General features: G+C 43.5%; 1 pseudogene across 1 annotated transcript in view; it reads right to left on the reverse strand.

Annotated features, from left to right (window-relative positions):
- Positions 1–4,072: 4,072 nt before the first annotated feature.
- LOC308285017 (oxysterol-binding protein-related protein 1-like) overlaps positions 4,073–17,014 on the reverse strand; it is a 33,704-nt pseudogene continuing 20,762 nt past the window's right edge. Inside the window, exons 16-24 of the transcript in view lie at positions 16,880–16,977; positions 14,514–14,696; positions 14,170–14,277; positions 13,698–13,787; positions 13,303–13,426; positions 12,304–12,420; positions 6,402–6,525; positions 5,845–5,935; positions 4,073–4,175 (exon numbers count right to left, since the gene is read on the reverse strand). The product of the transcript in view is annotated as an oxysterol-binding protein-related protein 1-like (transcript). The remainder of the gene's footprint in view (positions 4,176–5,844; positions 5,936–6,401; positions 6,526–12,303; positions 12,421–13,302; positions 13,427–13,697; positions 13,788–14,169; positions 14,278–14,513; positions 14,697–16,879; positions 16,978–17,014) is intronic.

Genomic DNA, 17,014 nt, shown 5'->3' on the forward strand with positions numbered 1-17,014 from the left:
GTTCCACGTTTAGAAATAAATCCCTGTAGTGTAGATGCTGAGCTGAGCAGAGCAACGCGCAGCTCGCAGTTCATGCCATCTCCATGAAATGTGCCCAGTAGACTACACAGCATCAGACTCTGTTAGGACGACTCCTGCCGCGTACGCACGTATTCTGCTGCTCTTCTACAGACCATGCTTTCAGCAGCATGTTTCCAAGCGAATGAAGCCCTCTCTCCTCTCTCCCTCCCGGGTTTCCTTCAAACAGTAGGCTGCTGCTGCCACACAGGGAGTATCAGGTGTCAGACTGTCAATGGCCAGAGAGCTCCTCACTCACATTTAACGTAATAATCAGTGTAACAGTAACTAAGTAGGCTACATTTACTTAAGCCTACGAGTTTGAGATATTTGTACTTTAGGCTACTTGAGTATTTATTCCAATAATTCCAAGTTTTTACTCCACTACTACCACCATGTAGATTTTATTAGGCCTATTATTACAAAACACACATAACTACTTCAGCCCTAATATATAGTAGCCTATACACATTTTGGACATTTGAAAATAGCAGATCTAAAAGTGATGCATTGTGGGCTAAGCTTGTAGATCTGCTATTTTCAAAAGATTTGTATTCATTTGAAAACTTGAAATGGCACATTCTGCACAATGACTGCTTTTACTTTTGGTAGCCTATACATTTTGATGCACATTTTGATTAGGCTACTTCTAACAGAGTAGGCTAGTTTGCACTATTGATACTTTTAATAGGGAGCTGCTGGATTTCTGGATGTTTAGGGATAATTTATGAATTCCCCTGGACACAAAAAAACTAGCAATGCATCAATGACAAAACGGGAGAAATATGAGGATGTCCAGCTGTACACAGCCAAATCCAGAGTTCTAACTTCAGGAGAGCTAAATTGCCATAATACATAATAATATATAATAATAGGCCACGGACGGACTCATAAGTAACGCTGAGAATACAGTCAGACCCAATTAGTTTACAGAGATACAGACCCATAAGGGTCCATTGGTTCCCAATAAAACATAATTTTAGCTATGGAGGTAACAATATCTAACCTTTAAATTGATCCTAGGGGGACACCTAGTGGATGAAACAGTCACTTCATTACAATACAGCAAAAATATGTAGGCTATTTTATGCAGATCAGATGTGCAGAATATTGGAGCATTATAAAGTAGTTATGTGTTAATATGTTATCCAGATAGCCACTGGCACTGTAGGCCAGATGACACTGTAGCCTATACATATTAGTCTGCCATATCCACTCTGTTGATAGACTCACTGTTCACATATAATCATACAGGCCTATCACTGGTGAGATATTGTGTGTGTGTGTGTGTGTGTGTGTGTGTGTGTGTGTGTGTGTGTGTGTGTGTGTGTGTGTGTGTGTGTGCAAGTATTACCAACTAAGTACAATCTGTCAATCTGGTATCCTGACATCCATAGCCCACTCTGTATTAACCATCATGATTCTGAACAACATCTAGAATCCATCGCACACATAACAAACGGTTGCAGTGCATATAAAAATCTATACATTGCTCGCCACGACCGCATTGTCGACTTAGTGTCCGATGCAGTTAGAAAATGTGTGCCATCTAGTGCAGCAATGCATAAACACTCCAGAGTGTTACCGGATTGGTTTGATTGTGCTTATGATGTCTTTGCTAGCATCCCAAATACACCAGATATTGTTTTTGTTGACCCCAGACACAGAGAGGTTCTGATTTTGGAGGTGGGTTGTGTTTTCGACCTCTACATGGACCAGGCTTTCCAAGACAAGCACTCTAAGTACCAGCCGCTGCTTGAAATCATAACAGATCTTGGGTATAGCTGTCGTTTCTCTATACTCATATTTGGAAGCCTGGGCCATGTACATAAATTGACCAAGAGTGGTCTAGCAATCACTGGCATGACAAAGGCCAAGGCCAAACAGCTGTCACAATACTGCTCTGTTTCAGCAGTTATGGGCAGTTTGTCTGTGTGGAGAAGAAGGTGCTATGTATATCCATGAAGTGTCCATGAAATATCAAAGCCCGTTAATATTTGTTTCCCTGTAAATTAATTGTAATTTGTGGATTCAAATAAAGAATTAAAATGTGTGTGTGTGTGTGTGCACCAAATGTTAATAGTCATGGTGATTTTTTTTTGGTTTGTTTTCATCTTGCACCCTACTTGAAGCAGGCAATCAGCTTTCATAAAGGTGTTATGGCATTAACTACCATCTCCATCATTATGATTACTGAAAACACCATATCTTGGCTTTGACTCCGAGCATAGAGCACGTTGATCGATGGGTCCCCGACTCCCCGTAGTGAGCAACTACAACTGACCAGAAGGACATGGAGCTCATCGAGAAAGAGAAGGCAGAATAGAGGCTGCCACCAGAGAGGATGCTCCATGGGGTGGAGACCAGTTTCTATGGAAACAAAATAGGTACCCCATAATGCCAAAATAAAGTTGGATCATGTAACCAGTCTTCATAAAAAATGGTGTTAAAAATGTTGTGTTCATAAAAATAAAAAAAAATAAAAAAAACTTGAACAAAACAAAATATTGACTTTTCGATCAGCCAGTAATTGTTGTATTGCAGTGTGGAATGTTTTGTGATGTTGATCTGGATCAAAATAAACTAGTTATTTTCTTGGTCAATTACTGTAACTGTTAATATGAAAACATATCTTCTAGTTTAATATTTACTGTACGGAGATTATCCAACAAGCAGTATTAACACAAACACCTTTAACAAGTAAGCTAAATTAAATGGCCGGAGGGAAGAGTAATAAACAGACGCAATTTGTTTTCATTCCTTTACAATTCGTTCACAAAAACAGTAAATATTGCCGCACACCATGCAATTCATCCCACAAATACCAAAAGTTTACAATACACAGATTTTCTTTTAAGAAAGGGCCATAAGACAAGACACACAAACGCATGTTCAAGTCATGTTACGCTTTTATTTAGCAACAATAGAAATTCTTCCTTTAGTCTGTCATGTTATACACAAAGAGTTAAAATCGTGCATTTAGCAAACCATTACCGAGGGCCCAGTCAGTACTGTATTTTACATAACCCTAGCCAATTACAAATACACGGCAGCTATTCACATCATCAGAAAGGAATGTGTTCAGTGCATGAATGTGTCGTGAACATGTGAGTTTCTTTTTCTTGAACATAGCCCTACTGTACATCTAATGCTTGCATAGATAAAAGTGATGCACATGCATTTCTTACAGGTAGATTTTGATCAAATGTATGCATGTTCATCTCAAAACGGCTAGAATTAAAGAGGACTATGGCAAAACCTTCACACAAACACACACACAATGAATAATTCTTTATATGGGCAGAGTTCCAGAACTCTGCGTCAGTTTAGCTATTTAAATATCCAAGTGCTACAGAGACTAAAGAGTCGAGATAGGGATTTTATGTGAAATACAGCCATTCTCCTCTACAGTACATAACAGACAGTTGTACAGTAACTTACTTGAATAAATTATCTCCATTTGAGATACATAAAATATCACGATTGACCACAACCATGAGGTCCAAAAGCCAACCACACTTTAGATGTAATGACATGTTTGATCTATAGTGCAAGTAAACAGGACAGACGGTTAAAGTTTTAGACATACATTTAGAAAGCTCTGAAGATTCACATTCAAGTTTAAAACACTCCATCTACCTACCGGTAATAGAATAAATGTAAAACACAATTAAGTAGCGAACAAGCTTAAGAGCGCTTTGTCTTTGTGCTTTTGAAATTGCAGAACTGATGCATTTCAGTGCCATTCAGCTCCCATCAAAAATGCTTCATGGCTTTACCTCTCTTGGAGAGACAGACCAGGGATCTTTTTCAGGCCAAGGCCAATTTCTTACCTATACAGTACATCTACACAGAAAACGATGTAATTGTACATTTATTGCCAAGTCTCTTATATACGTTGATAAGCTAGAAGCTGCACCAGGAGCCCTACTACACACAAAAACACAGCTGAGAGAATTTGAATGAGGTTCACGTAGATCAGTTTTCTGTATGGTACATAAGTGAGCGTCTATAGTTAGTAGATGTCAGGCAGTTGAGTGTAGTTTCTCTCCCAGTACCCTTTCAAGTAGAGCCAGTCCTGAGCTTTGTTGTGGGGGTTTGGTCCCTGGTGAAACCACCTGCAACAGTAAAAGAGAAAAGAAAATCACAGATGTCAACAATTAATTCAACAAAACAAATTCATGTCATTGCGTGCAATAAAAACATGCTATAATCTTTGTTGATACAAATAAGCACCAAAGTGGACATCTAGGCCTCTAGCATGCATGGTGTAAACGGGGTGGCCACCCCAGATGCCGACCCAAAATGTCGGTCATGTCATTGACTTCCACCTCGCTGAGGAGCGGGTGTTTTGGCCAGCGCTTATTTCTACCAAGTAACGAGTAACAAACGTGCAAGACGTTCCCTCACCCATACACACACCCGGTCTCACAGAACAGGATGTGCTTTAATCGGGTGAAATGCAGGGCACTCACTTTGCTTTGTCTATGCTGCACTGCTCCTTCCTAAGCAGAGCACTGATTGTTGAGAAGCAATCCAGGCATTAGATCTATATTTATGGACTGCAATGGAAACCTATGCCCCTGCTCAAGGCACAGTGCCAAACAACCAATGTTTTCCTTGAGCTTGAGGAAGATTAAAATGAGACACAAGTAAGGTATTAGTTCTTGTGAAATTGAACACATTGTTTTGGCTTTCTCTAAGGTGATATTACAGAAGGCTGAAACAATACCAATCTCAAGGATGGGATGTGGGATGTTAAAATGAGTAAAATCGATCAGTTACTTACAGGGGACCTTGAAATGAAAAAGAAGAACGTTTTCAGCAAAATCCCCACAGTGAATATAATAATAATATTAGTCTTTTGTCTACTTTCTGAAAGTAGAATAGTGCATAAACTGCATATCAGAGATAAGCTGAAGTTAAAGGTTGTAAATATATAAACTGAGTAATTTATGTTACATGCCAATGTTTGTATTACAAGATGGTTCAGCTCAACTTCCACTAAATGTTTGTACAGTAGGTGTCTGCAGTTTGTCATGTGCCTTTGTAGGAAATGTGTCTTTTGGTTGCCACACCTCAGCTTTAGCTGATTTGATGATACTGTTTATGAGCAAAGCGAGTGCCGCTTAATGTACGAGTGTGGTTATGGCATGCCACAACACATTCAAGACTGCTTCAACTAAGTGCGGTTGTAGGTATTTATTTCTATAACGCATTTATGTAGGTAAGTATAATTCTTTTTTTAAATCTTGCACGCTTACTTGAAGCAGACAATCAGCTTTCATAAAGATGTTATGGCATTAACTACCATCTCCATCCATTATGATTACTGAAAACACCATGTTGTTTACAAGACTTTATAACCTTTCTTGCAAAATGAGTAGAGTAAAATAAAGTATTACAGTCTAACTTGTAATGCCTTATGACGGTTACTACAAGACATCAGCCGTAGAGAGAAAACGAGAAAACGTTTACCACCCTCACACAAGAGACCAAAATGTTGCTTGCAATTGTGTGTGTTGTCCTGATGAGGGCAGTGCAACATTATGGAGACTAAACCAATGCAACACTAAGAAAGCAAGGCAAAGCAGGGCATAGTGAGTGAGCCAAACCTTGGGTCAAGCGCAGGGTTCCTTCTCAATGACAACAAAGTGGGTGGAATGGCATGGCATGGTGGGGACGGCATAGGAGATACCACAAGACAAACGGGAAGGCAATCAGCATTGGGGCAAATGCAAAGCACAGCATTCTAGGATAGATTGACATTTAACTCTGTGACTTTACCTATTTTTCCATTCCTCGCTAGATTTGGTACGATTTTTCCGGGACATCCTTTGTTTCTCCTCCAACCTCTTCTTCTCTGCGCTTGCTGAATCTGAGAGTCATGGAAATATTATGAAACTAAACATCTACATTTAACACATGGAAGTTTTTAAAAGTGACATACTGTAAGATAGGGTTCCCCAATTAGTTTTCCCCAAGGGCCGAATTATGTCTAGGGTACCAAGCCGAGGGCCACAACATCGCAAGGGGCGACGGTGGCGTTCCCGCTACTCCAGCGTTTTTCGTCGTCGTTGTCGCGGTGCGAGGCGTTGTGTGCTTGTAGATCTGCTGTTTTCACTACTTTTGTGCGACGGCCTTGTATGATTTGCGAAAGAACGTACAAATTTGGAGATACGAGGTTTCCACCCGACAACGACGATATACTAGTGTTGTTGCTGCTCTTATATAACACCATTATTACTGGGGTTGGTGGGGGCCAGACAGTAGCCCCCCGTGGGCCGCAAATGGCCCGCGGGCCGCCTATTGGGGAATCAGAGGATCAGTGTCGTGTGCTGTACCTATATCTCCATTTTCCATGGCGCGTATGTCAGGCCTGAGACGACAGTCTGTGCGGGGCATAACTTCTCCCATGGCTTTATCGAGCTCGTTCAGCTGCATGGCAAATGTAGAGAAGGCGTAGAACTGCCATAGGAAAACATGAGACCATACAGTATAAAGCTGTTATCTCTATGGAGACAGAAAGTGCAAAATACAATCGGCGCTTGAAATAGAATGTTATCCTTCTCATAATACCACAGAGACAGAGCACCTGATTTGGGTTGACTCTTTCCAGTATGTCAGGTAACTTTCTTTTAGTTTTCTTATAATCTGGTTCAGTCCAGCATGTTTTGTGTCAGAGTCCCTGAAACAGCCGGCTAAGGGGGTTTTCTCTAATAGGTGAGGGCTTTGTTGGAGCGTATCTGGGTCGCTTTCTTTTAGGTGGTTATACAGTTTTTGTTACACATGATGTGCATTTCAGTTAATTGTTTATGATCATCATAGTATTAGGAACAACATACGACTAGTAAGACGCCTCAGGGCGACAAGCGACCTCACCCTAAAGGGCGAGGTCGTGCCATGTCTTGGCCGTCTAGCCAGTGATGTGTATCGGACCAGTTCCTCATATATGGATATGAAGTCCTGTTAGATATGGGCTTAATATTGATGACATCAGCGATCTCCATATATGGGCATAGAGTGGTTCCCATGACAATGTGAGGGGGTGGAAAGCAGCGTTATTCTTTTTATTTTTCTTTCCTTTAATAATTGTTGTTTTTACAATTATTTCCTTCTGTTGAACATGTTTTGTATAATTTGTATAATATGTTTCGTTTGGTTATAATGTTGTATTGCTGTCCCCCTTTAAAACCTCCTCTCTTTCCATGTGTGAGTCTGAATGCGAACTGATAGGATAACTAGAAGCCGGTGCTGGCCAATGTATGGGGACTGACGTCATGACCAGCCAATGGGTGGCTGGTAGAGTGGGAGGCGGCCCTTTAAGAGGAACGCCAGGCTCAGTCTAGTTTGACGAGCAAGGGGTGCAGACGTGTGTGTGTGGAGCGGGCTGAGGGAAGTGACTCAGGTGGCCGGCTGTGATGAACAGAGAGACAGGCACAGGCCGAGCCAGGCAGTAACTGAACTGAACCTTATTGAACCTTACTGAACTAAAGTGCTAGGACCGAGTAGCACTTTACCTTACAAACCCAGCGGATTCCAGGCGGTGATCCGGGTGCCAGCGTTACCAGGCAGTGTCCGGGCCATCCAGAGACGAGCGAAAGGGTCCCGACGAGCCGAACCGGCTACCCGGCTAACGAGAGGGGTCGTTGTGACTACTGTGGTGTCGTGCGAACTATTCGCAGCGGCAGCCCACAAGGCTGCCTGCGTGTGAGTATCCAATCCTGTACACCACTGTCGCTAAAGTCACTGGCCTAGAATTGAGCTGTATAGTCGTCGCGACAAGGATACTGGCGTATTCTTTGTATTCACAGATGAGTGGACTAAAGAAGTAGACGACCAGAGATGAGCTGTGTGTCGCTGTGTGTGCCATTCCACCTGCTGTAGAAGTCACTATTCCCACCTGCTTGAACGATACGCTGCTTATTATTTGATATCTGCTTAGTTTATAGTAATAATTATTAGTCACTAATTTGCGCTCCTTGTATAATATCCATTTATCGTAATACTATATTATTACGACTTGAGGGCCGTAACGGGCCTGGAACTACACGCTAAGTGCACTTTAACTGTCCCAAGAAACGATACGATAAGAAGGGGGGGGTGAAGTATTGTTTTATTGTTGGAAGTGTTCTTATTGTTTTAGGTTTTAGCTTAGTGGCGCCATAGGATTATAGGATTCCCTTTTATTTTATTATTGTGTTTTTGGCATTATAGAGGCCGCTGTCACTAGAAATAAAGATTTGTTATACTTTTTCTAAACTGTTGTCCTGGTCAGTCTCTCCTCATGGTTCATATTGCTCTGATATCCCGTAAACGAACTTGTGTGTCCTTAAAGGTAGTGCCTTTTGTGCACTTACTTTCCTCTTTAAACGAGGTGGCGTTGTCGGAAACTTATAATTATATAATCTGCTAATGGTAATACTTAATGATATACATCAAACCAAAAAGGTGTATTTACAATTATTTATTGGCAAATTCAGTAACAAGGTGATGACAAAAGGGTACCAGTTTAAACACTGGCAGTTAATGTGAGTTGGGCCACCCTTACATAATTGACGTTTGTAGCGGCAGGATCGGACACAGAGCAATATAGAGGAGAGATTGAATAAGTGTGTAATTGTGAACTTGTAATATGATGATGATGCCGGTGTATCCGGGCGCCCCGTGGCTGCCCACGTTTGGAGGTACAGAGGGTGAACTTAAGTACAGGGAATGGAAAGTACAGATTAAAGGGCTATTGGGGACGCAAGATGTTAATGAGGCTAAAAAGGTTGCCATTCTATTACAAACCTTGACTGATGAAGCTAGACGGCAAGTTAATGTGTTGGATGAGGGGGATCGAGATACTGTGGCCAAAATCTTTGCTCATCTAGATAACGTGTACAAAGAAACAATCCCTGTTGCAAAGGTACGCTCACAATTTTATAGTTGCGCACAGCGCCCTGGAGAGAGTGTCAGTGCCTTTATTCTGAGACTTAGAGAATTATTTTGTGGGTTGCGGCGTTATGATGCGACTACAGCCCCCTCCGAGGCCGTTCTGAAAGACCAGTTTCTTATGGGATTAACTGAGGGCCCACTTGGCCAAGCACTGAGAATATATGCTCGACGCCACCCTGACGAAGACTTCGCCGCGCTGCGACAGGAGGCCTTGACGTTGGACACGGAACATGGAGGTACGCCAGCTACTGAAATTGCTTGTCATGCTATTAACCCCGTAACTGTCCCTGTGCCACCACAGACCTCTGCGTGGAGAGATGAACTGAAGCGAGAAATAATGGAGGATGTCAAGACGCAGTTGCAAGGTATGACGAAGGAGTTGATGAGTGAACTCCGACCGCTCATCCAAGCTGCCGCTCCTGCTGTGCGTTCCCAACCACCGCCGCCTGAGGCGCCTTATGTGCCACCTGCACGCCGGTACGCGCCACCTCAGAGACATGAATGGGATGGGGAGGGGAGGCCAATATGCAGACAATGCAAACGACCGGGACACATAGCTAGATGGTGCACTAATAATCAGCCGTCGTTAAACTAAAGGGCCCTGTTGCCGGAGCCCGTGCGACAGGGGTTATTTCCCCACCTATGGGAAGGAGGGCTAATGAGGCGTTTGTTGGGGAGTGTCAGGTTATGGGGGTACCGAGGGAGAGAGTTCCATTATGTGGCTTACCGGATGCAGGATTACAAGTTAGGTTAATGCAGCAGAGACACGATCGGGATATGCGGGCCCTTTTGGACAGAAAGAACAGCGAAATTGAGGCGTATAGAGCTAAGCAGCGGGACTCTGAGGAGCGCGTCCGCAAGCTAGAGGAGACAGTTCGAGGCCTACGGCGGGAAACCCAGGTCATTCGTGAATGCAAAAATAAGCAGATCGGTGAGCTGAGGAAGGTGGCGGTTCAGAGCGCCAACTCGTTGAAGGAGGAGCAGGAGAAGTTTGAGCTGCAAAGGAGACACACAGAGAGCACCCAGGCTCTGCTGGAGGACACCAACCTCAGATGGGCCAAGATGGAGAGTGAGTATAACAGCCAGGCACAAGCAGCTGACCAGAAGGTGCGTGTTCTGGAGCTGCAGGTAAGGCAACAGGCGGTGGAGCTGGAGGGAGGTGGTGCTCTGCGTCAGAGGCTGAGCCAGGAGAAAGCCCAGCTGGAGATCACCATAACGGGCCTCAGCGCAGAGTTGCAAGAGGCCAACAGACGGAGCGTGTCCCCGATGAGAGAACACCAGCAGCTGTCTGAGGAACAGGAGATGGCCCTTCAGAAGCTCCAGGACGAACCCCAGTTGCAGGTCACCTGGGGGAACGAGGCTCAGGCCGTCCCATTGAGGCGGAGAAAGGGAGGATGCATTCAACCAAGACGACAGCCTAACTGGAAGAAGCTTTCAGGGAGGTATCAGGGCCCCGACGTTCTGCTGGAGTTAATTTGGGCAGCCGTCTGTGCGGTACAGCCCGGTTGAGTTAGTCGCAGGGACTGCTAACGATCAAGTAGGGGGGAGTGTGAGGGGGTGGAAAGCAGCGTTATTCTTTTTATTTTTCTTTCCTTTAATAATTGTTGTTTTTACAATTATTTCCTTCTGTTGAACATGTTTTGTATAATTTGTATAATATGTTTCGTTTGGTTATAATGTTGTATTGCTGTCCCCCTTTAAAACCTCCTCTCTTTCCATGTGTGAGTCTGAATGCGAACTGATAGGATAACTAGAAGCCGGTGCTGGCCAATGTATGGGGACTGACGTCATGACCAGCCAATGGGTGGCTGGTAGAGTGGGAGGCGGCCCTTTAAGAGGAACGCCAGGCTCAGTCTAGTTTGACGAGCAAGGGGTGCAGACGTGTGTGTGTGGAGCGGGCTGAGGGAAGTGACTCAGGTGGCCGGCTGTGATGAACAGAGAGACAGGCACAGGCCGAGCCAGGCAGTAACTGAACTGAACCTTATTGAACCTTACTGAACTAAAGTGCTAGGACCGAGTAGCACTTTACCTTACAAACCCAGCGGATTCCAGGCGGTGATCCGGGTGCCAGCGTTACCAGGCAGTGTCCGGGCCATCCAGAGACGAGCGAAAGGGTCCCGACGAGCCGAACCGGCTACCCGGCTAACGAGAGGGGTCGTTGTGACTACTGTGGTGTCGTGCGAACTATTCGCAGCGGCAGCCCACAAGGCTGCCTGCGTGTGAGTATCCAATCCTGTACACCACTGTCGCTAAAGTCACTGGCCTAGAATTGAGCTGTATAGTCGTCGCGACAAGGATACTGGCGTATTCTTTGTATTCACAGATGAGTGGACTAAAGAAGTAGACGACCAGAGATGAGCTGTGTGTCGCTGTGTGTGCCATTCCACCTGCTGTAGAAGTCACTATTCCCACCTGCTTGAACGATACGCTGCTTATTATTTGATATCTGCTTAGTTTATAGTAATAATTATTAGTCACTAATTTGCGCTCCTTGTATAATATCCATTTATCGTAATACTATATTATTACGACTTGAGGGCCGTAACGGGCCTGGAACTACACGCTAAGTGCACTTTAACTGTCCCAAGAAACGATACGATAAGAAGGGGGGGGTGAAGTATTGTTTTATTGTTGGAAGTGTTCTTATTGTTTTAGGTTTTAGCTTAGTGGCGCCATAGGATTATAGGATTCCCTTTTATTTTATTATTGTGTTTTTGGCATTATAGAGGCCGCTGTCACTAGAAATAAAGATTTGTTATACTTTTTCTAAACTGTTGTCCTGGTCAGTCTCTCCTCATGGTTCATATTGCTCTGATATCCCGTAAACGAACTTGTGTGTCCTTAAAGGTAGTGCCTTTTGTGCACTTACTTTCCTCTTTAAACGAGGTGGCGTTGTCGGAAACTTATAATTATATAATCTGCTAATGGTAATACTTAATGATATACATCAAACCAAAAAGGTGTATTTACAATTATTTATTGGCAAATTCAGTAACAAGGTGATGACAAAAGGGTACCAGTTTAAACACTGGCAGTTAATGTGAGTTGGGCCACCCTTACAACAACAAACAATCCCTTTCATGCCCATACATGGAGGTCCCTGTCTGAACGAGCCACACCACAAACTTTTTTAGCTTCAGACCCAAAGGAGTTTCACTTCCCGAGATGCAAACGTACAGAAATACATTATGAATTTAAACAACGACCCTAGTATGGGAAGCTCTTATAGTGTGAATATTGAAAGTTGTCGTGATGGTTTCAATGTAACTCTGCTCACCATCCAACATTTGTAACGTGTCCTCTTACCTGGGCTGAGTTTCCAGGGCGAGGGGATATCCTCCACATGAGTTCACTGCCTGGAATCACCTGCACAGTCTCAGAATCAGGCGGAGGCATCTCCTCTGGCTCCTCATCCACACTAGGCTGGAGAGAGAGAGAGAGAGAGAGAGAGAGAGAGAGAGAGAGAGTCATACACACACATTAACCACTTTCAACCTGACATACAAAATGTTATTTTCTCCTTTACAATAAAACATAATAATCACTCCCTTGTGAAGTAAGCAGTGCTGCTGTTGCTTCTGATGATGATGATAGACCCAGGGGTGTTCAAATACTGATGACCCCCCCCATACATACAATGGAAAAACACTTGTGATGACGTCACAGGGGGGTCAAATAGTGATGGCATGATAACATGGGAAACCCCTTGGAAAAACACATGGTCAAAATATCAGATCTACAAGCTCACCATACTACGTGTTGTGAGCTTGTAGATCAGCATTTTTTGCCATTCATTGTACAGTATAGTATATGGGGCTTAATGTTAGGTTGTTTAATGTGAGGCACATTGAGTTTATTTTGAAATGTAATAGCTATACAAATAAAGCTGTTTGGCTTGATGACCTGCTGCAACTGTGTGTGTGTGTGTGTGTGTGTGTGTGTGTGTGTGTGTGTGTGTGTGTGTGTGTGTGTGTGTGTGGTTGTTATTTGGGTTCATCATGAGTTGATGTGGGGTGGCGTAAGGGTACATTCTGTATGATGTGAATGGATCGGTTTTTATAAATGCTTAATTGTATGTGCATGGGAGGGTGTGTGTGTGTGTGTGTGTGGGGGGGGGGGGGGGGTACTATATTTACCACCATCTGATAAATATCTGTTTGTACGTATTTTTCGCTGAGTTTACTTGGTATGAAATATGTGAATTGACTTATCCAAAAACCTTTGGAGCTACAGTACGAGTAGAGTGGTACAGTACAGCGGTACAGTATAGTACAGTACAGTGGAATGTACTGTAATACGTTTTACCCGTTTGCCTTTCTTTTCCTCAGCATTCTTCTTGTCTGCCTTCTTATGTGCATCAAAGGTGTCGCAGTCTACTGTGTATAAGCATTCAGTCCATTTGCCATAGAGTGCACAGAGCTTCTTTTTGCTGCAAATATGCAAATAATAGAGGTTATTAAAACAGAGCTTTAGGCATTTCTGATATGGTGTGCCATCACTGACAATTAGAGCTCTTATTATAGGAGTATGCAAATTTGGCATTTATTCACCGTCATTACATTGCATACTGTACAACAAGATTTATTCAATTAAGCTTATTAACTAAAAGAGCAAGAATTGTATTAGGAAATACCTAGTAGATACATTACAGAACATTACAGAGAATTAATGAGCCACTGGTAATGAAAGCATACAGATACCTTTTATCTAGGATGTAACCCTCCACTTTGTGAAGCTCGTTGCCAAAGAGACCACAGGGCTTGAACGTCAAGCTGCATCTCTCCCCTGTCCTGTCACAGAATGACAGCCTCTGTGTTTACCAATTCTCTTTTACCATTCCCCTGCCGTGTGACGTCAAGGCTTTCAAACATTCAGCACTCTGCTCGCTCACTCTCTCTTACTTTCTAATGGCATGGAACTGTCCCAGTTCTGTTGCCACGATCAATATGCTGAATGTGAAAGTAGATCAACACAACACTGCAGATATACTGTACACGTCTACAGTTGCAAACATGCAAGCTCCCCTGCACGTGCACAAACAGATTAGCATTATGCATACATACATACATACATACATACACATACATACAGCAACACAAATAGCACTCACACGCACACACAGTACTGTATACATAAGGCCGGGCCATGGAAAGGGTGTGTTGTTTGTATTACTTGTGGTTGATCACTTCCACGTTGCCATACTGCTCAATCCAAAGCTGTCCAACAATAATATTGTGGACACAACAGGTGGGGTTTGTCCAAGTGTATGCTTCATTATATCTGCAATAGGAAAAGACGAAAGCAAACCAAAATAAAAATTTGTCCAACACAAGATTTTCAATTAATAATCATTTCCACCACTCTGCTCACCTGAGAAGGCAGTGTGAACTGATACGCCTGATTTAGACTTTTGTAGCACACTGGTGTTTCGCAAGAGACACGATGCGCAACAGAGCATAAATCGGGCAACACTGAACCGTAATGTAAGAAGCACAGCGAAAGGACTCCGCACTCACTTGGGCAGCTCCAGAGTAATGATCCCTTTGGGTTCAGCTTCAACACTCTTTCCCCAAAACTTGAGCTTGGGGTAGATGGAGCCGTGGAAAGCAAAGTCTTCATTAAGGCCTTCAGCATGGAAGGCACTCACTGGAGGGTGGTGGCTTACTTGTTCCGACAACCACCTGAATCCCAAGTCCTCTCTGATGGAGAGAAAAATGCTTATATAAGGAGATAAATTATAGATATTTTTTTATGAAAACAAATAATGTCAGAAAAGTTAACTAAACCACCATTCATCTGTAAACAAAAAACATGAGCGAGGTGCAGGAGCTGAATTAAATCAGAGTTAATGAAAGAAAACAGCAACTGCATACTCGAAACACTGTGCAAGTATCCAATTTATTGCAAGCTTTTCGGGCAGGAGAAAACATTTCATGTAAAGACAATAATACATCCTGTGCCCTCCAAAGTGTTTGTGCAAAACTATGTACAATACATTAACATTTAAAGATTCAGAGTGCTACATTTTACTATGACATTTATTTATTGAAAATTAAATGAAATTAATTGATTGTCATCTCTCTGCTCTTCTGGAGCTGCACATTACAAGTCCTCTGTTTTAGACCCAGAGATGGAAAATACTTACTGTGGATCCATTTTGCTTAATTTATACTTAGTTGTGCACTGGTGTTGCACGCTGAAAATAGCATATTTACAAGCTTGTAGAACTCTGCACACAACTGCTAGCGGAGGAGACTGCAGTGGAGCTCCTCACTAGATTATTCAACACTATCCTGGAAGGTGAGAGGATGCCTGAACAGTGGAGAAATAGTATACTGGTACAGATTTTCAAGAACAAAGGCAACTAAAGGTAACTACTGTACAGAGTTATAAAGATGCATGGTGAGCCACAGCATGCAGCTACAGTATGGGAGAGGAGTGGAAGCTAGGCAAAGAGTGTTGTTGGAGAAGGTCAGTTACACTTTGTCTTTGGGGACCTAGAAAAAGCATATGATAAGGTGCCAAGAGAAGAAGTGTGATACTGCATGAGGAAATCAGGAGTGGCAGAGAAGTACAGGGGAGCACCTAGCTGGCTAGGGGGAGGTAGTATAAAAACCAGGACTACTGCATGTTTTTGTGAGGGCATCTACCCTAGGAGACATGGGGAGAACATGCAAACTCCACACAGAAAGGCCCTATCACCAACCCCACCTAGGGTGTGGGTGCTGATGACGCGGAGGGAGGAACACGCCCCCAGCGCGGACATATTTAATGTTTTGACCAAAAGGTGTATTTTATAGAGAAGGTGGGGTGCTGCGAGGCTTCGCACCCAGGAGAATAGACTTTCAACAACACAAAACAGCCTTTGTTTCGGTGAGTAGCTAAGTAGTTTTGTTTATTTCTTTACTAAAGACGGAGCCCTCGCAGGGCAGTGGTATTCTTTGTCAGACAAATGCCAGGCGCTCGGCTCATAGACAAAGTTTGTCTATGAGCAGAGCCGAGCGCCTGACAGGGCGCTAGAGAGAACTCGCTAACGCTCTGGACCATGGTTAAGTAGTGTAGACTGGTAGGAGTGACGGAAGGGTTCAAGGTGGGGGTGGGTGGGCCTACATCAAGGATCAGATCTGAGCCCTTTCATGTTCGCACTGGTGATGGACAAGTTGACAGAAGAAGTGAGGCAGGACTCATGGACTACAACGTAAACTATCTAACACAAAGGGTAGTGTGGACGAGAGGCGAAGAGGAGAGACCAGCCATGCTGTACGGCTTGGAAACGGTGACACTGATGAAAAGACAGGAGGCGGAGCTGGAGGTGGCAGAATTGAGGACGTGACCCTTGTCAGGTACAAGTTCAGAAATGATTCGAGGATCATCCCAGGTTAGAATGTTTGGGGACAAAACGAGAGAGGCGAGGTTGAGATGGTTTGGACAGGAGGGGTGAGGGGGTCATTGGGAGAAGGATGCTGCCACACATGTTATATGATAGGCAGGAGTGACCAAGGAAGACGCAGAGAACAGGAGCAGAGGGAAAAAGATGGACTGCTGTAGCGACCCAGATGGAAACTAGCCGAAAGAAGAACCACCAAGTTTAAATCAGGTTTATCTCAGTGCCAAAAGATATACACATATACATACTGTAAGTGTCTACCCCAAGACAATAATACTTAGCCTAAATACTTAAAAAGTGCAGAGCCAAAAAAGTCAGTGTCCAAAGTCAGTGCAAAAAAGAAGTGACTAGTGCAGACTCCATGTCCCAGCAAAAAAAAAACAACACACACGAATGCCCCTCACCGCAATCCCAAGGGGAGGGGGAAGTCAATGTGGATGGCACGGTATGCTCACCCAAACATCAAGCAAAGTATAAATGAAGATTTTCTCTCACCTTATTAGCTCGTAGGTCTCTCCTAATAGTGGGTTAAATGGCTTCCCAGTCCTCTCCCATTGTGATGCTACAGCTGACACAGCAAAGGCTGCAACACACTACACAGTAAAATCCTGAATGTTAATTTAACCAAGA

This window comes from Nannobrachium achirus (assembly GCF_963921795.1).
Source record: "Nannobrachium achirus genome assembly, chromosome: 5".
NCBI lineage: Eukaryota > Metazoa > Chordata > Actinopteri > Myctophiformes > Myctophidae > Nannobrachium > Nannobrachium achirus.